Here is a 15,551-nt window from a genome sequence, read left to right on the forward strand (position 1 = left end):
CTGCTGCTTCTGAAACGCCTGTCCCTCCATTGCGGCTAGACTACAGACACATCTAGTTGTCCATATTGAGGGCAGTACCCCTGAGTCACAGCACTCTGTGACATCTGTGTTTGAACTAACGAATTCAAGTATCCTAAGGAATTACATCACCTTTTGATCCTAAACCCCCTCAAGAGTTAATCTCTGGCTTATCTCTTTATTTCGATGTGGCACTTTTGCTCCGATACTTTCACAAGATGGTGTCCTTCCCTCTTTTCTTTACTGTCTCTACCCTGGGTCTGTATAACCTGTTCATTGGTAAGTTCTTCACTTCTAGTCATAAGATTTCCTACTGTAACCCTCACTTTGCTTTACAGTTCAAGGCCTCTTGTCACTTGTCTACCATCTATCACCCATAGACTGAGGGGCATAAATGTAGAATATTATCTAGGAACTCAAATTATATTTTCTAAACATTTAATATATTAAATCTTAAGATTTAACTTTTGAAAAGGTAATGCATTCACATGACTCAAACAACAAAATGTTTAGAAATAAAAAAGTTTCCCTTCCACTCCTGTCCACCATCTACTCAGTTCCTATCCTCCTAGAGTTTTAAAATGCATATCCAAGCCAATACAAATATAAATTCTGTTTTCCTTTCCTTTTTTATACAAATTGAAGCTTATGCTTCCCTTCTGCCTTTTTCACTCAACAGTGTATCTTGGTGTTTTTTCCATAACAGTGGAAAAATATATGAGGTGTATTTCACTTTAGCACTATGTCTTGGAGATCTCTTCCACATCATTGTGTGGCTATAGCATCATTTATTTAATCAGTACCATATTGATGGATATTTGGGAAATTTTCAGTCTTTTGCTATTAGAAACAATGCTGCAGTAAATACTTTTGTTACATAGATTATTTCACACTTGTACAAATATATTTGTAGGGTAAATTCCTAAAAGTGGTATTGCTGGTCAAAGAGTGTATCTCATAGTGGTTTTATAGGTACTACCAAATTGCCCTTCATAGAGGCTGTATAATTTATACCCCCACCAGAAATGTATAATAGTGCCTGACTACCCGTGTTCTTGCCAACAAAATGTGTTATTGAACTTTTGGATTTTTTCCAATCCAGTGGGTGAAAATTGTTATCTTAGTGTGGTTTTAATTTTTATTTCTTTTAAAGAGTGAGTTTGAATATTTTTTCATATGTTTAAAAGCCATTTGTATTTCCTTTTCTGTGAAGTATCGCTTATATTCTTTTCTTCTTTTGGGGGGGTGGTCATTTGAAAATCAACTTGTAGCTGATGTTTATAATACGGAGGTTTGCCCTCTGTAAAATGAGTTGCATCATCCCCCCTGACCCCAGTTTGTCATTTGTCTTTGCTTGTAGTGTTTTGCCATGTAGATTTTTCCTAAAATGTAGTTGAATTTGTCAGTTTTCTCTTTTATGACTTTTGGGTTTTGTGTCATAGTTAGAAAAGCCTGCCCCACTACAAGGTTATAAAAGAATTCTCTCATATTGTCTTGTACTACTACTTTTATGGCTTCTATTTTACACTTAAGTTTTTTGATGCATTTTTCTTAGTGTATGGTATGAGACATAGGTCCAAATTAATTATTTTCCAAATGGCTACTCAGTTGCCCCAACACCATTTGTGAATAGTCCCTCTCTACATTGTTTCGCTTTTTCCTAGAAACAAATTGATTCATCTACCTTGTTTTTTCACACCTACTTTGCTGTGACTGAATATAAATGCAGTTCTCTGTTTTCCTTCCTACAGAATGCCTTCTTTAATGGCATAGATGTCTTTGCCTTCTACCCTGCTCCCTCTCTGCTTACCTCAGCAACACCAGCAGCCTGACAGCCAGTTATTATTTGAATGAATACAGGCTGCTCAGAAAGCTCTCCAGGATTTTCCATGGAGCAATAATGGGCTAAAAAGAAATCTTAACTGTAATCAGGTTCCTTCGAAGAATGTTCAAGCCAGAGATGTCTTCTAACTCTCTCTGGCCATGCTACCCAGCTATTCTAGAAGCTGAAACCCACTACCTGGGTCTTTTACTCCTGAGGCAATCCAGTTCAGATTGCTTCTTTCCGTGCAAATTCACATCATCTGCTACCTCTGCTTGTCTGACAATATGGGATATTACCCTCTATAATTTGGGATAGGGAACCATAATATGCCCAAGAAGTGGTTTGGATTCCCCATCATGCAGTGGCCAGTTCCAGAACCTCATTTACTGGGAAAGTGATTGTGGATGAATGATTTGGGGAACATACATCCTCAATTTGAACTCCAAACAGATTAAGTTTTTTCATCTAGGGAACCTGGGGAAAACCCAGCATTGTTCTACCTAGGGGAGAGTGTCCAAGCAGGCAGCTGAAAGTGAATTTACTTGATATCCTTACTAGCACTTTCTAAGCTACTTGGACTAGTTTTATAGCTCTTTGATAAACACTTCCTTCTACTTTGAAACATTGCCCCAGGTGATGTTTCTCTTTCAGACTTGCCAGTTCCTTATTATTGAACCTTTTTGGGGGGGTGTGTGTGGCTATTTCTTATCTCTGCATTTAGACTTTCCTCTGATGCTGGTAGTATACTCTGTCCCATACCAATTTGACTTAAAGTTATTTTGGCCAAAATCAATTTTGTCCAAATATAATTTAGTTGAAAGTAAACTGGTCAACTGGACAATTTGGTTAAAACAATTATTTGGTGTGAATATCCTAAGTTATTAATTTTTGAGTAGTGATACTTTTAGTATATTATGGGGTGTTTAAACACTTTTGGTCCATTTTCTAGAGATTTTTCTAATTTCCTTCTTTTATATTTCAAATTAATTTTCAACTACAAGAGCATTTTGTTGCTTGTGATACCAAAAGGTTAAGACAACCTAGCTGCCCAGCAATAGCATAGTTGGACAAACTCGATCTTAACTACAAGGTAATAAGAGGTTAATTGGAACAACCAAAACATCGAGGGATAAGATAAAAACATGTTTCCATTATTGGTTTTTTTTCCCCTCATTAAAAAGGCAGTGTATGTCCAGTACAGGACACTCAGAAAAAATGTAGATGAGTAGAAGGACAAAAGGAAAAAAAAGCCATAAATTAATTTACCCAAGAATAACCAACGTTGTCCTTTCCTATCTTTTCAAATGCATTTTATACACATAAACTCTGCATACTGTTTGTAATCTGCCATTATTTAAGCATTCTCCAATGATTGATTAGTCACCTTTGTCCAGGTTTAGGCGTTGGTTCCTTTCTGCCTTTTGACCTGCAACTGTGGGCCAGTCCACTTTAATTGGGAATAGATTGCCATTCTCTTTTTCCTTCTGTCCCTGAAGCCTGCTGAGATCCACAACTAGCCTGGGCCCCAAAGACACCCCCCCTGCTTTATTTAAGTGAGACAGTTTGTAAATTAAGCCATTCTGCCAACCCTTTCTATGTATTTACAAAAGGGTCCCTGTGGAACGCTCTGATTATCTATAAAGTAATTTTTGGAGTTCATGCTTGATGTATATTATGTGTATAAATATATAAATTAGATGAGAATAATAAAGAGAGGGTAGGAATTAGATTGGCTCCTGACTAAAATAAAAATAAGGCAGAGAGATCCATTGTCATTGGAGGGAAATTATTTAAATAGATTTTCTCTAAATCAGGGTTGGCGGATATGTGCTATGTGTTGTGCGCAAACTTGAGTACATGGTAGACGTCACTAATCAGTCATGGCACTATTACTTATTGGGTCCAAACTCATCTTTGGATCTTTCTTGAAATGGGATTCTAAGTAGCTGTAGCTACTGGAGTTGCTGTGACAAACCTATTTACCATTCTTGCTCTAAAATATTGCATTAAAGTTTTTTTTTTTTTTAAAATAGTGGATTGACCAAGAAAATTGTAATAAAATGTTTTCTAACTGATAGAAAAGTTTATGATGTCAAATATGGAATGTGAGCAAAGAGTAATTATCTGAATTTCGGGCAAAGCACATGCCTCATCGTTAAGATCTTGGAAGCAACATAATAAATTATAGGTTTGTTATGGAGTGAAAACAATGCCACAGTAATACTCATCGTTATAACTTGCCCATGGTATGGTCATAGTGATTGACTACCCATCATTAATTCCACCCTAGATGATGAGTCTAAGCAGTCATGGTTAATCCCATTTCCTCTGCTAATGAAGGGTTAGGAATGGCCTGTAACCTAGTTTGGCCAATGAGATGTGAAGGGAAGCCTGAAGGAGGGCCGGGGTGCTTCTGAGAAAGGTTTTCTTGATCCTAAAAAGAGATAAAAGAAAGAGATGGTGCCTCTTCTTCCTCTGATGCTGTTATGTCTGAATATGATAGCTAGAACTGCTCAAGACATCTTAGGGTAATGAGAGAAACTAGCTTTGGAGGAAGCTGATCTAGAAGATGGCAGAACAGAGAGAGGAAACCTGAGCTCTTGATGACCTTACTGAACTGCTGATTGTATTGTACTTGGTCTGCCTTACCTCTGAACTTCCAGGTCTGTGAGATAATACAGTTCCTTATTGTGTAAGCCAGCATGATCTGGGATTTTGTCACTTGCAGCCAAAAGCATTCTGAGTGGTATACTCACTTTGTCCCAAGCAGATTCATGTCAAACGGTTTTGATTTTATTTTGATGGATTTCCTTTTACTGGGGCTCTTCCCTCCCCTGTCTTATGGCTTCAGAAAGTGGGTGCAGATTTTAACTGGCCAATTCTTGTCTCAGTCTTCTCTAAGGGCCTCTACCCGTAGAGGTTCTTCACAGAAGAACCAGCGTTCTTCACAGAAAGCAGCAAGGAATCAGCCAGCTGCCATCATCTCTTCTGGAGCCTTTTTTAAAAAACATTTATTTATTTTATTTATTTGGCTGTACCAAGTCCTAGTTGCAGCACACGGGATCTTCGTTGCCACATGCAGGATCTTTAGTTGCAGCATGCGGGCTCTTAGTTGCGGCATGTGGGCTCTAGTTACCTGACCAGGGATCAAACCTGGGCCCCTGCACTGGGAGCATGGAGTCTTAACCACTGGACCACCAGAGAAGTCCCTCTTCTGGAGCCTTTTGGATCATTTGAATATCTGGTGGTGTGACTGCTTCTTTTTGTCATTCATTTGTTCTTTTCCTGATTCTGATTCTGATTCCTCGATGCATCTTGGTCCCTCTTCTTGTATACTTAGCATCTTATGCCTGGCCTCAAAATTGTTTAATAGATTTACTTTCATCTCTTCCTTCTCCCCTGAGCCTCTCTTTTCCTTTATCTCTCTCATCTACTCCTGTCTCACTTTGTGACTTTATGGCCAGTGGGGGCTAGTCTAAGACGTTTATAATCTTTGCCAGAAATAATAGTGAGTTAAGTAGTCACACAGCTGTTTGCTCTAGACTGGTATGGCAAAAGTAAGAGTAGGTCAGTCCTCAGTCCATTTTCTCATCTAGTGCCTTTTACTCCTGGCATAGAACAGGTAGCACCAGAAATGTCTAGGGGTCAGGGCACTTGAGTCTTCATTATGGCTTCACTATTTGCTACCTGAAATCTTGGGTAAGTCACTTAAAGACATAAAGTTTCTTCTTTGGAATTTGTTACTAATTGTTCAATTCTTTTCTGTAGTTTTGTTGTGATTCAAATGAAATAATGTGAACATGGAAAATGAAAAAAAGCCTTTTTCCTGAAAAAGAATAAGCAAGGTTGGTTGCATTTTCTGATTTTTTTCAGATGAACTAATGTCAGAGTCTCTAGAATTAGCTCTGTGTATCTTGTTTGTTTGTAAAAAGGCAATGAAATATGACATGGGACATAATTGTACAGGTAATCAGGATTGAAGTTGATATTTTAGTGGTAGCTTACAGCCTGAAATAAAAAGAAAGGGCCACACAGTATGAAGGGGAAATAAAGGTCAGGATGTTGATCTTGAGGCTTATTTCTAGTTGAACCAGAAATTCTGGTAAGCCAAATTAGGGGAAAGAGAAACCAATAGAAGAAACACCCCCCTCTAGTGGCGAGGAGCCAGGTTCTACACTTGGTTGCTAAGATGGGTGACTGGGGAATGGACGGCTTCATAGGATGTTTTTTGTTTCTTAAGAAGTACTCTGAGAATCCAGAGTTAAAATTCTTAATGAAGATCGTTAGTTCCAGTTTTCCTGATCAGGAGGATTAGTACATTTCACAGAATAAGTAGTATTTTGGCAGTCTCATGTGGGATCCGATTGTCTGAAAAATGTAGAGGCTAACAGTTGTTGGAAGAGGTTCACAGTTTACTTTTATGTAGGTCATTTAGAGACCAGAGAGTTAGGAAACCATTGTTACTAAATTTCTTATTGATCTGAGGTGCTATGGTAGGTACCTTTATAAACCCATTTGTAGGCGGGTAAAGCCTATATTTAAAGTTATGGATAATGCCATAGAGTAGTATTCATCTGTATTTATACAAAATAATGGTTGTGGATTTCCTAAGTGTAACTTCTGATTTGAAATTTTTAGTGGTGATCCTGAGAACCAAGTGTTTAATTTACATCTTAGAAGTGATTTAACTTCTACTTATGGAAACGTAGTGAAGTATATTAAAATAACTTACTGCCCACAATTCAGTGGCTTGGTAGGGACACCTAATGCATTCTTGAAGGACATCTCATCTTAAGGATGTGTGTTATTGATAATAATAATTGCAAGTGATTATTACATTTAGAAATCTCAAAAGCCCATTCAAGTTTTTACTGTTTTGAACTTCTGTTTGGGAAAAATTCTTTTAAGTTACTCTGAAGAGACAAAATTTCAAAGAATAAAATGTTTATGGTACTCTGTGTTAGATCTAAGGAAAATTTGAATATCTTTCAATTCTGATATAGAAAAGAATGATAATGGCACAAGAAAATAAAGACTGCATCATCAGAGTACTGTTTCTTTATTTTTAATGTCAAACTCTTGCACTAAAGGAAAGAATTTTTTTTTTTTTTGGTTGCGTTGGGTCTTTGTTGCTGCATGCAGGTTTTCTCTAGTTGCAGCGAGCAGGGGCTACTCTTTGTTGCGGTGCACAGGTTTCTCATTGTGGTGGCTTCTCTTGTGGCGGAGCATGGGCCCTAGAGCACACGGGTTTCAGTAGTTGTGGCGCACGGGTTCAGTAGTTGTGGCATACAGGCTCAGTAGTTGTGGCTTGCAGGCTCTAGAGCGCAGGCTTAGTAGTTGTGGTGCACGGGCTTAGTTGCTCCGCGGCATGTGGGATCTTCCTGGACCAGGGCTCGAACCCGTGTCCCATGCATTGCCAGGTGGATTCTCAACCACTGCGTCACCAGGAAAGTCCCCTGAAGGAAAGAAATTTGAAGCTTGAGTAGAACTAGCCTCTCAATAGTTTGGAATATGTTTGATGATGTTTCTTGTGAAATAAAAATGGAAAAATTCTCTAGAAAATATAAACTCGTACATGGATAAAGTGAGATTATAGAGTTATGAAACTTTTGTGCATAACTTGTGGAACGATATCCTTAGTTTATGGTTGTACTTCATAAATATACTTGATTTCAGGAAAGGTGAAACTAGGTCTGGCAGTAGATCAGGATCCACCTATTGGGGAAAACCAGAAAATAGGAGGAAGAGGTTATTAATGATTCATTCTTAGCCAAGAAAAATTCAGTAAGGAATAATTAAGGTCAGCTAGAGAAAGAATTATGATTGTGTTAAGTGAGTTCACAGATATTATTGAAGGCAAATCAGTTAGAACTGATTTGTTAATGTATATGGGGGCAATAAACCAATTAGATGGTCTCTTTTCTAAATTAGTGTGACAGTAGTAGAAGATATCTGGAGGGAAGTGAAATGGATGATAAGGTTAGTGGTAATTAGACCTTCTTCATTAAATCCTAGCACTAAAGAGGTACTATGTGTATTAGTGATAGTTTAATTCTATAAATAAAATTTAATATTAGAAATTGATATAATGTTGGCATTGTTAAAATTAGACAAGTGCTGATTTGTGTAAAGGGTTGCAGCAAGTGGGCTTGAATAAAGAGCCTGGACTCCAAACCTCATTAAATTCCAGATAAAGTATAAGAATAATAATTCATATTTGTAAAGGATTTTACAGTATTCTGAATGTTTTCATCTGTATGATCTCATTTGATTCTTATCAGAACCCTGGAGGATAGCAGCACAGGTTTGATTATCCCATTTTTACAAATAAGGTCACGGAGGCTCAGAGAGGCTAACCAACTTACTAAAGAGCAAATAGGGACTGAATGACAGGAGTGGGACTTCAACCCATGATTCCTTACCAAAATGCCTTTGTTCACTGTATTAGCTTCCTATGGTTGCTGTAACAAATTTCCACAAACTGGGTGGCATAAACAACAGATATTTATTCTCTCATGGTTCTGGAGGCCAGAAGTCTGAAATCAAGGTGTTGTCAGGGCTTCACTCCCTCCGGAGGCTCTAGGGGAGAATTCATTCTTTGCCTCTTTCACCTTCTGATGGCTGTTGGCACTCCTTGGCTTATGGTCACCTCACTCCAGTCTCTGCCTTTGTGGTCACATAGCCTCCTCCTTCTCTATTCTGTGTCTTTTCCTCGTATGTCTGTCTCAAATCTCTCTTTGCCTTTCTCTTATAAGGACTCTTATAAGGATTGATTCTTATAAGGACTGACTTTAATACTCCACTTGTTATTGGATTTAGGACCCACCTAGTAAGCCAGGATGATTTCCTCATCTCAAGATCTTTAATTACACCTGCAAAGACTCTTTATTCAAATAAGGTAACATTCACAGTTTCCAGGCATTAGGACATGTATCTATCTTTTCAGGGACCACCAATTCAACCCACTATATTCATTGTATGCCATTTAATTTAATATCTTCCTTTTGGATTGAAGAAATAATCTTCTGTCTGAAGGTGGGCAAATGGGCTGGGGAATTTTTAGCTAGTATACAAAGAGGAACATTTAAAATATTTCTGGTTGGTGCTAAGTGCTTAGTAACTAGAATTGAACTAATTAACACAAGAGTTCCACCAAATCGTTATGCTAGCTTTGCATTTGCAGAACTATAAAAAAAGGGACTAAATTAAGTTAAAGTAACATGTGACTATTCATGATTAACAATATTAAAAGTTGGGTTTTTTTGTTTCTTGTGTAATTGGACTAAAAGGTGTGTGTGTATGTTTTGGTCATGGCTTAAATCAGTAGGATAGGTTTCTTGCATTACGTGGGCATTCTCATTTGGGTCATATAAGTCAAGATCCATAGGTAAACTCTTTTTTTTTTTAAGAATTGTTTATTTACTGAACCTGGGGCAGATTAGATACACAACCAATTTTAAATTTACATATTTTAACTCAATTTTGAAATGTTTTCACACACATGCGCACACAAATTGGAATGCAACAGTTGTCCTAAGGTAAAACACAGTCACCTGAAACTGTTGCAAGTATTTTCACCCCAGGTTGAAAAATTGTTTATCCTGAACATGAAAACCTGTAACAAATTTAAATTAATTATATAAAGCTCATTACTTGTAGTTTTCCCCTTGCAAATATCCAAAAAAAAAAAAAAAAGCACAAGTAACTAATACACATCAGTCACAACATAATTCTGGATCATCCCCACACCAAAACTAGATGCTCCTTTAATTTTAAACCCATCATCAGAGAAAGTCATTTCGTTTTATACAAAACAAAATTCAAAAGAAAAGAAAAACCCAAGAAAAACAAAAACAAAAACCCTGGTACTGACAGTGATGTTCAGTACCCTAATTAAACAGTGACCAAAATGCCACTGATCAAAAATGAAACGGTGGTTGTATATCACTGCAAAAAAATCCAGGAGGCTTTAACCCTTTGGCATCAGAAATCCAGATTTTTCCTAGTACTGAATGCATACCTCCTACGTGCCAAGAGTAGAGAAGTGCTGTGCCAGCACAGAAAGAAAAAGAGCTACCGTTCGCTGAAACACCTAGAGAATTGGCTTTAACAGAGACTTCTTACACGGTTAGGCAGAAACCAAAAAATGGTTATTAGCTGCTTGTGTCAACAATTTTAACTGGAGGTGACTGAGTTCTAAGGTTCAGAGTAAAACTTTAGCGGGGGGAAAAGGTTGTTGGTTTAAGACTTATCTTTAAAGCAAAAGCAAGGTAGACAAAGTATGAATATACCACCCGGTAGCATCTTCTAAGTCACAGGGCTCTGCCATTTTCGGCTGGACAGAAAATGTCAAGATTCAGATTGTTGTTTCTCATAAGGACTCAACAAAATGAATCTTTAATGACTTGAACTGCAGGATTAGGGATCCCAAGAATGCAGTCATTTTAGTAAAGTGCTATCAGTAAAGTACTATCCTGAACAAACTGCATTTTATTATGAAAGCAAAAGGAAAGAAGATATAATAAGGACTATACACCTATATTCAACTTACAGCGTCTGAGTTCTGGAAGGACCTGTATAATGGAGGAAGAATTCAAATACGAAATTATGCCAATCAAATGTCAAATTTTCACTATAATTTTCCTGAAAAAGTGTTTTCCCCCCAATATCTATTAATTACAAAGAAACATAAGCTGTGAATGTACAGTTCAGAAAATAAAAACATAGAAAGTAATGACATTATTATGCCCAAGATGTTTGGTAAACAGTGAATTATGAGTTTGGGACCATCAGGAAAAGGCTTTTTAAACAACCTTCCAGACTACAAAAAATCTCTTCAGGTAGTAGATCCGTCCCAATGTCATGGCAACTAGAACAAGAGCTTCAAAGAAGGACCAAAGGACCACTCTGCTGTTTGTGCTGTCATTGACTGCTCTGTGTATTCGCTCCCGAGCTTCCATGTATTCCTGTTCATGCTTTACAGCTGTCATTGCCACTGTGAGCTCATTAATCATTTCTTGTAGCTTGTTCTGGTGAGCTTCTGTTTCCATGTCTTGTCCTTTTGGGGCCTCCCCAATATCAACGGTGAACATCACTATCTTTGGAGTCACGTTGGACATTCTGCTGCTAAAACAAAACTTATATGTTCCATCCATGTGAGCAGCAAATGTGTATTTCCCACTGGACTCCCAGTCTCCTTTATAAATTTGTTTATTATTAGGCCCTGTAATCTACACGTCGATGTCCAGGAAGCTGCCCTCAGCCACCTCGAAGATGAGGCCCATCTTGGTGCCCAAGGTGACCCGCTCGAAGAAGCACTCCTCGGCATGTGCGTCGATGCTGACAAAGTAGCCCGAGGCTGTGGCCAGGAGGGCGGCCAGGAGCTCAGCAAGTGCCACCATGATGGGGCTGGGGTTGAAGCCAGGACCGGGACTGCATCTCCAGAGCTGCCGTCGCTGCTGCCACTGCTGCCTTCTCCACAATATTGTGGGGGTTTTTTTTCATATCTTTTTCTTAAATCAAAAAAAAAATTTTATACAGCAGGTTCTTATTAGTTATCTATTTTATACATATTAGTGTATATACGTGAATCCCAATCTCCTAATTCATCCCCCCACTGCCACTTTCCCCCCTTGGTGTCCATACGTTTGTTCTCTACATCTGTGTCTCTATTTCTGCCCTGCAAACTGGTTCATCTGTACCATTTTTCTAGATACCACATATATGCGTTAATATACGATATATGCTTTTCTCTTTCTGACTTACTTCACTCTGTATGACAGTCTCTAGGTCCATCCACGTCTCTGCAAATGACACAATTTCATTCCTTTTTATGGCTGGGTAATATTCCATCGTATATAGGTACCACATCTTCTTCATCCATTCCTCTGTCTATGGGCATTTAGGTTGCTTCCCTGACCTGGCTATTGTAAATAGTGCTGCAATGAACATTGGGGTGCATGTGTCTTTTTGAATTACGGTTTTCTCTGGGTATATGCCCAGTAGTGGGATTGCTGGGTCATATGGTAATTCTATTTTTAGTTTTTTAAGGAACCTCCATACTGTTCTCCATAGTGGCTGTATCGATTTACATTCCCACCAACAGTGCAAGAGGGTTCCCTTTTCTCCACACCCTCTCCAGCATTTGTTGTTTGTAGATTTTCTTATGATGCCCATTCTAACTGGTGTGAGGTGATACCTCATTGTACTTTTGATTTGCATTTCTCTAATGATTAGTGATGTTGAGCAGCTTTTCATGTGCTTCTTGGCCATCTGTATGTCTTCTTTGGAGAAATGTCTATTTAGGTCTTCTGCCCATTTTTGGATTGGGTTGTTTGTTTTTTTAACATTGAGCTGCATGAGCTGTTTATATATTTTGGAGATTAATCCTTTGTCTGATGATTTGTTTGCAAATATTTTCTCCCATTCTGAGGGTTGACTTTTCGTTCTGTTCATAGCTTCCTTTGCTGTGCAAAAGCTTTGAAGTTTCATTAGGTCCCATTTGTTTATTTATTTTTTTTATTTCCATTACTCTAGGAGGTGGGTCAAAAAAGATCTTGCTGTGATTTATGTCAAAGAGAGTTCTCCCTATGTTTTCCTGTATAGTGTCCAGTCTTACGTTTAGGTCTTTACTCCATTTTGAGTTTATTTTTGTGTATGGTGTTAGGGAGTGTTCTAATTTCTTTCTTTTACATGTAACTGTCCAGTTTTCCCAGCACCACTTATTGCAGAGACTGTCTTTTCTCCATTGTATATCCTTGCCTCCTTTGTCATAGATTAGTTGACCATAGGTGCATGGGTTTATCTCTGGGCTTTCTATCCTGTTCCATTGATCTGTATTTCTGTTTTTGTGCCAGTACCATATTGTCTTGATTACTGTAGCTTTGTAGTATAGTCTGAAGTCAGGGAGTCTGATTCCTCCAGCTCCTTTTTTTTTCTCTCAAGACTGCTTTGGCTATTCGGGGTCCTTTGTGTCTCCATACAGATTTTAAGATTTTTTGTTCTAGTTCTGTAAAAAATGCCACTGGTAATTTGATAGGGATTGCATTGAATCTGTAGATTACTTCGGTAGTATAGTCATTTTCACAATATTGATTCTTCTAATCCAAGAACATGGTATATCCCTCCATCTGTTTGTGTCATCTTTGATTTCTTTCATCAGTGTCTTATAATTTTCTGAGTACAGGTCTTTTACCTCCTTAGGTAGGTTTATTCCTAGGCATTTTATTCTTTTTGTTTCAATGGTGAGTGGGATTGTTTCCTTAATTTCTCTTTCTGATCTTTTGTTGTTAGTGTATAGGAATGCAAGAGATTTCTGTGAATTAATTTTGTATCCTGCAACTTTACCACATTCATTGATTAGCTCTGGTAGTTTTCTGGTGGCATCTTTAGGATTCTCTATGCATGGTATCATGTCATCTGCAAACGGTGACAGTTTTACTTCTTTTCCAATTTGTATTCCTTTTATTTCTTTTTCTTCTCTGATTGCCATGGCTAGGACTTCCAAAACTATGTTGAATAATAGTAGTGAGAGTGGACATCCTTGTCTTTTTCCTGTTATTTGAGGAAATACTTTCAGTTTTTCACCATTGAGAATGATGTTTGCTGTGGATTTGTCATATATGGCCTTTATTATGTTGAGGTAGGTTCCCTCTATGCCCACTTTCTGGAGAGTTTTTATCATAAATGGGTGTTGAATTTTGTCAAAAGATTTTTCTGCATCTATTGAGATGATCATATGGTTTTTATTCTTCAATTTGTTAATACGGTGTAGCACATTGATTGATTTGCGTATATTGAAGAATCCTTGCATCCCTGGGATAAATCCCACTAGATCATGGTGTATGATCCTTTTACTGTGTTGTTGGATTCTGTTTGCTAGTATTTTGTTGAGGATTTTTGCATCTATATTTATCAGTGATATTGGTCTGTAATTTTCTTTTTTTGTAGTATCTCTGGTTTTGGTATCAGGGTGATGGTGGCCTCATAGAATGAGTTTGGGACTATTCCTTCATCTGCAATTTTTTGGACGAGTTTGAGAAAGATGGGTGTTAGCTCTTCTCTAAATGTTTGATAGAATTCACCTGTGAAGCCATCTGGTCCTGGACTTTTGTTTGTTGGAAGAGTTTTAATCACAGTTTCAATTTCATTATTTGTGATTGGTCTGTTCATATTTTCTATTTCTTCTTTTTTTTTAATTAAAAAAATTTTTTTTGGCCTGTTGGGTCTTTGTTGCTCTGTGTGGGCTTTCTCTAGTTGCAACGAGCGGGGTCTGCTCTTCGTTGTGGTGCGCAGGCTTCTCATTGTGGTGGTTTCTTTTGTTGTGGAGCAAAGGCTCTAGGTGTGTGGGCTTCAGTAGTTGTGGTGCATGGGCTCAGTAGTTGTGGCTCGCAGGCTCTAGAGCTCAGGCTTAGTAGTTGTGGCACACGGGCTTAGATGCCCCACGGCATGTGGGATCTTCCCAGACCAGGGATTGAACCCGTGTCCCCTGCGTTGGCAGGTGGATTCTTAACTACTGTGCCACCAGGGAAGTCCCCATATATGTAAACTCTTTAAGGGAAGGGGCTTGGTGTGTCTTGTTTACAGTTAGATCCCCAGTGTAGTTCCTGACACATAGGTGTGCTCAAAGAATTTGCTGAATGAATGAAATAACTTTTTATGACACCCAAATCAGGCAGCCACAAGTCCCATACTGTTTCACTTTTTGGAGAGTCCTGAATAACAGTAAGACTGTAGGAGAGTCCTCACTGACTTCAAGAGATTCCACTGTGAGTCCATTTACTTTTGACAGAGCCTACAACTTTTTCTTCTCTGATAATCTTCGCTCTAGGCCAAAAACCTGTTGTCATTGCCTTGTTCACATTAAACAATCATCAGTGAGATTCCTTCCGCCCATCATTTCACTTCTCACTAGCATGGAACTCAGGTACCACTAGAGGCATTCTGGTGAGCTAGTCCAGCCACCTCTTCAGGTCATTAGTGCCACACATTAAGCTCTGGGGAGGGGGCAGGCTTTTGTCCTCTCAAAAGTGTGCAGAGTTTTGACTCTCTGATATAGCTTTCAGTGTTAACAGATAGGAATTGGGTGACTCAAATGATGTGCCAGACCTTCTATGTGTTATCTCAAATACTGCTTCCAACCAACCTTAGAAGCTAAGTACTATCATCATCCCTGTTTTACAGAAGCGCAAAGAAGTTAAGTACTTGACCAAGTTCACACCAAGATTTGAACCCAGGTAGTCTTACTTCAGAGCCTACGTTCTTATCCGTGCCCATTGCCAGCCTCGAGCTCATTCGTTTGTAAGTAACCTGTTCTTTCTTTCTGAAAGCTTATATTTTTTCTTTATTCTTAAACTTCAGAAATTTCATGAGGATATATCTAAATGTACGCCTTTTTTCAATTATCCTGCCTGGCACTCAATGATTGCTTTTGTTCTGACAACTCTAGTCTCCTCCTGAGGGTAGTTTTCTTGTATTGTGTGTGTGTCTTTTTTTTATTTGTTTTTTTTGTTTAATTCTGTTGTACTGTGTTTTGATTATTGCTTTCTCCAGTATGGTCTTTGCTCTCCCTCTGGAACTTCTTTTATTTCCGCTTAGGCCTTCTAGGCCTGCCTTCTGTTTCCTTTTTTTTTTTTTTTTTCATTCAGGAATTCCATTTCTTTTTATTTTTGCCCTGGATAGTGTGTTAACTCATTCACTTGCTTTTCCA

At 38.3% G+C, this 15,551-nt stretch overlaps 1 long non-coding RNA gene and 1 pseudogene across 1 annotated transcript in view; one reads left to right on the forward strand and one right to left on the reverse strand.

Annotated features, from left to right (window-relative positions):
• Window positions 1–15,551, forward strand: part of LOC137770007 (uncharacterized) — a 297,898-nt gene that overhangs the window by 5,932 nt on the left and 276,415 nt on the right. Inside the window, exon 2 of the long non-coding RNA XR_011075114.1 lies at window positions 15,026–15,142. This is a non-coding gene — a long non-coding RNA (uncharacterized lncRNA). The remainder of the gene's footprint in view (window positions 1–15,025; window positions 15,143–15,551) is intronic.
• LOC137770587 (transmembrane emp24 domain-containing protein 2 pseudogene) lies at window positions 10,574–11,244 on the reverse strand (annotated as a pseudogene).

The sequence above is a fragment of the Eschrichtius robustus genome, chromosome 10 (assembly GCF_028021215.1).
Source record: "Eschrichtius robustus isolate mEscRob2 chromosome 10, mEscRob2.pri, whole genome shotgun sequence".
NCBI classification, from domain to species: domain Eukaryota; kingdom Metazoa; phylum Chordata; class Mammalia; order Artiodactyla; family Eschrichtiidae; genus Eschrichtius; species Eschrichtius robustus.